The sequence below is a fragment of the Herpailurus yagouaroundi genome, unplaced genomic scaffold, assembly GCF_014898765.1.
Source record: "Herpailurus yagouaroundi ecotype Mexico unplaced genomic scaffold, PumYag 188, whole genome shotgun sequence".
In the NCBI taxonomy this organism is placed as follows: domain Eukaryota; kingdom Metazoa; phylum Chordata; class Mammalia; order Carnivora; family Felidae; genus Herpailurus; species Herpailurus yagouaroundi.
The window spans coordinates 5,278,117-5,285,653 of record NW_024412419.1 but is presented as its reverse complement, the minus strand read 5'-3'; the positions used below and the strand labels follow the sequence as shown (position 1 = coordinate 5,285,653).

Below are 7,537 nucleotides of genomic sequence, written 5' to 3'. Positions count from 1 at the left end.
TACTTAATCCGTTCCCGATCAGTCCCTTTCCTATTGGCAAGTGAGACGAATGGCCTCAGGCAAGGCATCCTGGCCAGCAGGATCAAAGATGTGCATAGGAGAGCTTACCCCCAAACTTAAGCACAGAGGTTCCCAACATCAGAAATAGCTCTTCACATGGGAAATACCTGGGGAGATTAAGCAGCCTCCAATGCCACATCCCACCGCAGACCAGTTGAATCAAAAGGGTCTGGCTCTGTGGCGAGGCTAGCAGAATTGTTTAAAGTTCACCAGGTGATTCTCCTGAGCCAGTGGAGTCTAGAAACCCTGGGCCGCAGTAATGGAGGAAGCTGCTTGCAGTGAGGAGGCTTCTTGTCTGTGATTTTAAATTCAGTTCAATTGAATTAAATTCGTTTCCCCAGAAGAGGAAGCATGACAATTGTGACACCCTCTCTTACCAAGAAATACGCAGAGCAGGGATTGGATGTGTCTCCCTGGGAACCTGGGAAAGAAGATCTGATGATGCTCATATTGCCGCGCTGTGGCTCAACGCGTCGGACGGGGGAGAGCAGCCTGGGTACCAGATCATCGCAGCTCTTACTGGCGTCTGCAACCCTGTCCCTCCTGGTTCACTTCCGTTTATGGGCAGTAACTCAGCAAGTGCTCTGAGCCTCGCTCGGGGCAGAGAGAACGATGGAGCGTTGCACGTTTGAATATTTAATTTCGGTCAAACTAAGATGGGTCAGACTCTGCTTCTGCCACTTCTTAGCCGTGAGACACGATTTCTCTCTGGGCATCGGCTTCCTCATCTGCAACATAGGAGTTATTAACCGTCTCTATTCTAGGGTCGTGATGAGCACTGAGTAGAATAATGCTTAGGAAAGGCTTAGCTTAGCACAGATCTGGTCACAATGGAGCTTAAAACAAACAATGGTATGCTATTGTTATAATCATTTTCATTGTCATTACTACCGTTATGGTGACGCTTTAGTAATAGCCAAATAAATCAAAGTTCCCAGCTATCAATGATGTTACATCTGTCGTTACCAAAGACACTTTACAGACCTGCTTTCATTAATATTTTGTGCGGCTTATGACAGCAAGATGGGACGGTATCTTTTTATGTCGAGCAGTTTAGACATTCGCAATAATAGCAGAGGACAACCTACATATCAGTGTGCAAACGTACTCCTGTCCTGTCCCCCACCGCAGAACACATAGCTGCCTGTATGCCCATCATACTGCTACTTTACAAGTCGTGTCCATTAGCAAGGAAGGGTATTGTTTGCAATGTTTTTAAACTTCATATACGTGGTTTCATATTACATGCATGAACATGAAGCCTGCTGTTTTCGCTCAACATTATGTTTTTGAGATGTATTCTTATTAATGCATGCAACTCGATTCCAGCCACTCTAACTGCTATGGTCTATACTATTTTATGGTTTTGCCACAGCCTATTTGTCCTTTCTTGTGTTGATGGATATTTGGGTTGTTTCCATTATTCCATAGTAAAAAAGAAAAGGTTCAATGTCCATCTGGGAACGTATGTCCTCGTGTACAGTGTGAGAACTTTTGAGGAGCAGCTAAGGCAGAGGACGGGCATAACGCCAGTTTCTCTGTCTCCTTTCCCGGTTCTTCCTCATCTCCTTGATGTCAAAATGTTCACGTGCCCAGAGCTCAGTCCTCACACCTTTATCTGTCCTAATCATTAGAAGATGTCATCTGGTATTAAACTTAATCGCCCAAGAGTACGATCTCCAGTCCGGATATAAGCCCCAAAGTCTACCTTCATATATCCACTCGTTCACTTAATATCTCTTCTTAGAGAAGTCTGAAAGGAATGTATGTGATGGACACTGTGAGTACTCACCAATGGTGTCTCTCTTCCGGGCACACACACATTGTATTTCTCATAACACTTTTTTAAAAGAGTCTTTGTAGGGGCGCCTGGGTGGCTCAGTCGGTTGGGCGTCCGACTGCAGCCCAGGTCATGATCTCATGGCTCGGGCCCCATGTCGGACTCTGTGCCGACAGCTCGGAGCCTGGAGCCTGTTTTGAATTCTGTGTCTCCCTCTCTCTCTGCCCCTTCCCTACTCACGCTCTGTCTCTCTTTGTCTCTCAAAAATAAATAAACATTGAAAAAAAAGTTTTAAAGAATCTTTGTAATTTTATTTAATTATTTTTTTTTACTTGAGTATAGTTGACAAACAATGTTCTATTAGTTTCAGGTATACACAATAGTATTTTGACCAGTTTGTACCTTATGCTATGCTCACAGTATAGCTACCGCACGACACTTTGAGGTGGGAGAATATGACTACTCATCGAGAAAATAAATCTGTTACACGTCCTATGTTTTCCTGAGAAGCTGAATCACAGAGATTTGGTGCGAGAGGTTATTGGGGCCAGGCCTTCACGGTCTCATCCATAAGGCGTTGAGGGAAGGAGAATTGGGAAAAGTTCAATGCAATGTAATTACTACGGAGCCTTAGCTAATCCCATTGAGGGCTTCTGAAGCTGGATTGACCATCAGACTTGTTCCAAGTTGAGTCAAGAGCCGCCTCTGTTCCCCCATGTCAACTGTCGCTGGAAGCGGGCTGCTTCGGGGAGAGGGCATTTCCTTGGGCTAGATGACTCTCTTTATAGGAGACAGTCCATAGGGAGTCACCTAAGGGGTTCCATCGGGACCCAACTCTCCAACAGCAGGGATAATGAGGGCTTCATACCCCACGGGAAATTCTGGGCAACACACCCCTGCACCCACTGCACAGCCACAAGGTGAGACGGTAGAAAGACACTGCCCACTTTTCTAATCTCGCGGTTGCCTTCGGCAGTGAGCGTGAAGGCTGTGAGTAGGAAGGGCTGAGCCACGTCCCTAAGTCATTGCATGAAAAGCAGTTGTCCTGGAGAATTGTCCAATCTACGACGGGCATGGCATCCGTGGGAAATACACTTGTGATTTATACCGCTGAGATTTGTTTTTGTCACCACAGCAGATGCCTGGCCCCAGACTGATCACTCCAATGCCTCAAAACAAATATGTGCAAGACCAAGTTCTCGATTCCCCACCTCCTCCGAACCTCCCCCTTTCTACAGTCTTCAGCATCTTGCTTAGTGGGAACTCCATTCTTCCAGTCTATAAATTAAAAACTCAGGTACCACACTGACTCTATCACAAAGGCAGTTCTTCCTTTAGAATGAAGCCAGGAGTTATTCATATCTCACACCTCCAGTATTACCTCGGGTCCAAGCCACAGACATTTCTCTCCCCGATTATTGCAGTAACCCCCTAACTGATGTCCCGCTTCTGCACTCACTTCCCTCCATTTTGGCGAAGACGACAGGATGATCCTGTAGGACAACACTCTCCCCCAACCCTTCCAGGAGCTCTCTCTCACTCCGAGTAAAAGCCAAATCTTTCAAAGAGCTACATTATGTTATCTGGCCCTAGGTTACTTCTCCAGGCTCATCTGGCATCATTCTTCCATTGGCTCATGCTGCTTCACTGACTTCCTTGCATTTAGCAGCACACCGGCACAATTCTCACTCAGAACGTTCATGCTCATTGTCCCCCCCAGCCTGCAGTGATCTCCCCCAGCTAGAGATCTCTCACTTCCTTTAGGGATTTACACAGCTGTCATCTTAATACTGAGACCCTCCCCAACCACCACATACTTTTAGAAGAATCTATTATGCTTTGTTGTGCTCTAGAATATTTGTCATCATGAGACATATTGTAGATATTTCTAAATAGATTTGCTCCACAAGGGCAGGACTTTCTGTATTATTCACTGTTGTATCTGCTACAGCTAGAATAGCCATTCTTACACTGGATATATATTTGCAGAATAAATAAATTGAATATATGGGGCTGCTCATTAGTACTAATGATTTATAGATTACGTAGGATTTTCTACGAAAAACATATTATATTTGTATGTAAGAGCAATTTGAGGCGCCCAGATGGCTCAGCCGGTTAAGCATCGGACTATAGCTCCGGTCATGATCTCGCGGTTTGGGGGTTCGAGCCCCGCGTGTCGGGCTCTGTGCTGACAGCTCAGATCCTGGAGCCTGCTTCAGATTCTGTGTCTTTCTCTCTGCCACTCCCCTACTCGCACTCTGTCTCTCTCTATCTCTCAAAAATAAATAAACATTAAAAAAAATTAAGAGCAATTTTATCTCTAAAGCTTTTTTTTTTTTAATATGGAATACTTCGCGAATTTGCATATCATCCTTGCACACGGGCCATGCTAATCTTCTCTGTGTTGCTTCAACTTTGGTCTATGTGCTGTCAAAGTGTGCACTGTTACTTAAATCTTAGTAACTTTCATCTCTTTTCTTTTTTCTTTTCATATTGCAATGGCTGAGACCACCAGTTCAACTCCTGAAGATGTTTTCCTGTGAAAGAGAGCTGAATTTTCTCTAGTTATTTTTCTGTCTCTATGGAAGCGATCATGTGGTTTTTCTAACAATTACTTGATTTTTGATGTTCAACTATCCTTGGGTCCCTGGAATATCCTGACTGACCTTTGAAATCGACGTCAGAACACAGAGCTCGAGAGACATGGGCCACAGATTTTGACTGAGTGAGGCCTTCTTACCACCCCTTAGAGACAACTGTTTCCAAATCACAGACTATTCCCCTGATGGGTATGGTTGTTTCTGGAGGCTGTTTCAGGCAAAGTCAATGCTTTGGGGAGCCTGACAGATATTGTGAATCAGCAACACAGGCTGGAGAGTAAGTTTCGTACAGACGAGAGCTCACCTTAAAATATAGTTAGTGGTCAGGGATTAATGAGTTATCAACAGATTGTTGCCATGTGTAAGTGGGGCCCTGGTGTTGCTGGATCACCTGATATTTGGTCAGAGAGACTGGGGCATCTGGACTTTTAAAGCATCAACTAATTTTAAGTGCTTTTAATTAATTTAAATCTATAAAAGAAGATATCATATGGTGCAAGTATAACGTATCTGTAGGCCAAGTTAACACTACAAGTTTGAGACCTCCAGTGTCTAGAATGAGTGTGTGTCCTTCTCTGGTTTTAATTCTTTTATCTCGATTCCTCCTCTGTAAATTGTGGATAACAATTGTGTCACTGAGTCGTGGTAGGTGAATACATACGTTTCCAAAGCATTACAGCAGCATTGAAATGAAAGAAAGCCCACTATGGCTTCCAGCCTGGGAGTGTATACGTCTAGATGAAAAAGGGAAAGTCTATTTAGCTCGTGTCCATCGTTCCTTGAAGAAACCAACTTGGAGAATAAAAAGCCCATGAAGTAAACCAATACAAGTAGCAAGAAGTGAGGAATAGGAGTTTTAATACATTTTCCCTTCCTACCGTCCATACAACCCAAATATTATTTACCACGGAAAAAAAAAAATGGGGAAATTAACACTGTCCTTGCTAGATGGCTGGGTGGGTGACATCAGAGCTGGCCACAGAAGCTTGGACTGTGGTTCTCCACGTGGCGTGGGTGCTCATTACGTTTCCTGTTGTCCTTTCTGTCCCTTTCATCCTTCATGTCTGCAAGGCCCACAAGCATAAAGGATGCCAGGGTCCAGTCCTCAGGGGGATGGATTCTAGACTGAAGAAGACCGGCCACGTGAAGGACTGTCGCACTCGCTAGATAGTGTGGGGAGGGGGCGTGGCCCTGCCGGGGCCCGGCCAAGGCTGGCGAGTCTCTCGCGCCTTAGTTCAGTGTGGAAAATGACTATGTGTACCCGTCCTGATGTTGAGGGGGCTAAACGAGATGAATACACGTGGAAGGCATGAGCAGTTGGCACTGAGTGAAAACCCAAGGATGCTGACAAGCTGCCGCTCTTACTAAAGAGAAACAGAACACCGCGGACAGACACCCCGGCCAGCCCAACCCAAGGCGCTGGGAAGGCCCGGGACGCAGAAGATGGGTAGGTTCAAAAGTCAGGGACAATCACGGTATACGACACAGAAAGTTTTCCAAAACCGAGACCAGAGTGAACGAAAGCACTGAGTGGGGGCAGGGCAGCAGCTGGGTTGCTCCCAAAGTCATCAGCTGTGCAATGAATCGGGACGCCCCCCACCCCCACCCCGGGCCCTGCAGGGCCCCTGTGCCCCCGCCCCCTCCCGCCACGAAGTGCCTGCGGCGGCGTGTGTCCCCGGGTCCGGGAATGCAGAGGCCCTGTCGCTCAGGGTGCCCTGGGACCGGAGCCCCTGGGCCCCCCCCCCCCCCCCCGGGGGGGGGGGGGTTCCCCCCCCCCCCCCCCCGGCGGGGCACACCTGCGGTGACGTCAGGCCGGGGCTCACCTGCCCGAGCGAGCGGGCGCAAGGGACCGGCTGGGGGCGCACCTGCCGGAGCCCCACAAACGGGGCAGTGAGCGGCCGCTGATTAACATGCAGAGCCCGGGACGGGGCGAGGCCGCAGCTGGACAGCAGCTTCTCCGAGTCTCTAGAAAAAGCCTCTGTCACAGCTGGAGAGAAGAGAGCGCGGCGCCGGCCGGGCCGTGGTGCGGTGCCAAGAGCCCTTCTTGGGGCGGAAGCGGCGGCGCGGCCAGCTGTCGAGCGTTTGAAACGTGAAAGGCCCGGGGCTCCCGGGGAGGGCAGAAGACAGAGGCCACGTCAGAGGAAGCGCGGGCTGCTCCGGGGGCCGGGGAAACCGTGGGCTGAGGCGCGCACGTTGGGCCATCAATAAGGCTTTCAGAGAGCCGGGGCGGAAAAACAGCTGGGGGGGGGAGGGAGGGGGAGGGGGAGAGGGGTGCAGGGGAGGGGCCGCGACCCTGCGCCGGGGGACCCGTCCAGTCCCGGGGCGCCGCCGGCACCGCAGCCCCGGCCCGACGGCCCCGGGCCGCCCCCGCTACCCCCACCCCCACCCCAACCGGCCACCGCGACCCAGGTCCCTGCCCTCCACCCCCACCCCTGCCATCCAGGTCCCTGCCCGGCCGCCCCCACCCCGCTGGTCGTCCGCCCCTCCCCCACCGCCCAGGTCCCTGCCCGCAGCCCCACCCCTGCCTCCAGGTCCCTGCCCTCCACCCCTGCCACCTGAGTCCCTGCCCTCAGCCCCCACCCTGCCTCCAGGTCCCTGCCCCGGGCCACCCCCCCCTCCCCTGCCCTCCCCCCTCCCCGCGGGGGGGGGGGGGGGGGGGGCACTTCCTTCGCCCCCAGTTCCCCGCCCTCCTTTCATAGCCCTAAAGGAAGCCTGCTATCTTTCATCTTTTTTTTTTTCACATTTTTCCGAGCCCCACCTCCCGGCCTCCCCACCTGGAATCCTGTAGTCCTCCTCTCTTCTTCCCACAAACCTCTGCGACCTTCTAATCGCTTAGCGACTGAGTACCAATGACCTGGCAGGGGTCAGATCTGCCGCCTGCTAGGAATACATGGTGAGCGTACCCCCGTCTTTGACCTGGGGCGTGTCAGGCCCTCGAGTGTGGAAGACCAGGAGAGTGGCAATTCTCCGTGCAGGTCCGCTGCTCTCTAAGAGCATGGCCTCGGGGCCCTGGGCCTGAGCAGGATGGTGTAATTAGGCTAAGAGAGAAAAGAGAAGTGCCTCTGCTCTCCTTCCTGCCGGCAGCCGGAGCCCG

General features: G+C 50.6%; 1 long non-coding RNA gene and 1 other non-coding gene across 4 annotated transcripts; both read right to left on the bottom strand.

Moving 5' to 3' along the window:
* Positions 1-4,179: 4,179 nt before the first annotated feature.
* LOC121044625 (U6 spliceosomal RNA) lies at positions 4,180-4,286 on the bottom strand. The gene has a single exon (XR_005797391.1). It is a non-coding gene; the product is annotated as a U6 spliceosomal RNA (small nuclear RNA).
* A 995-nt stretch (positions 4,287-5,281) lies between these two features.
* On the bottom strand, positions 5,282-6,705 carry LOC121044546 (uncharacterized). 3 transcript variants are annotated; one of them, XR_005797343.1, is made up of 2 exons: positions 6,240-6,705; positions 5,282-5,724 (listed from the first exon to the last, which is right to left on the bottom strand). It is a non-coding gene; the product is annotated as an uncharacterized LOC121044546 (long non-coding RNA). The 3 variants fall into 3 exon arrangements; XR_005797342.1 differs by having other exon boundaries at positions 6,267-6,705; XR_005797344.1 differs by having other exon boundaries at positions 6,309-6,705.
* Positions 6,706-7,537: the final 832 nt, after the last annotated feature.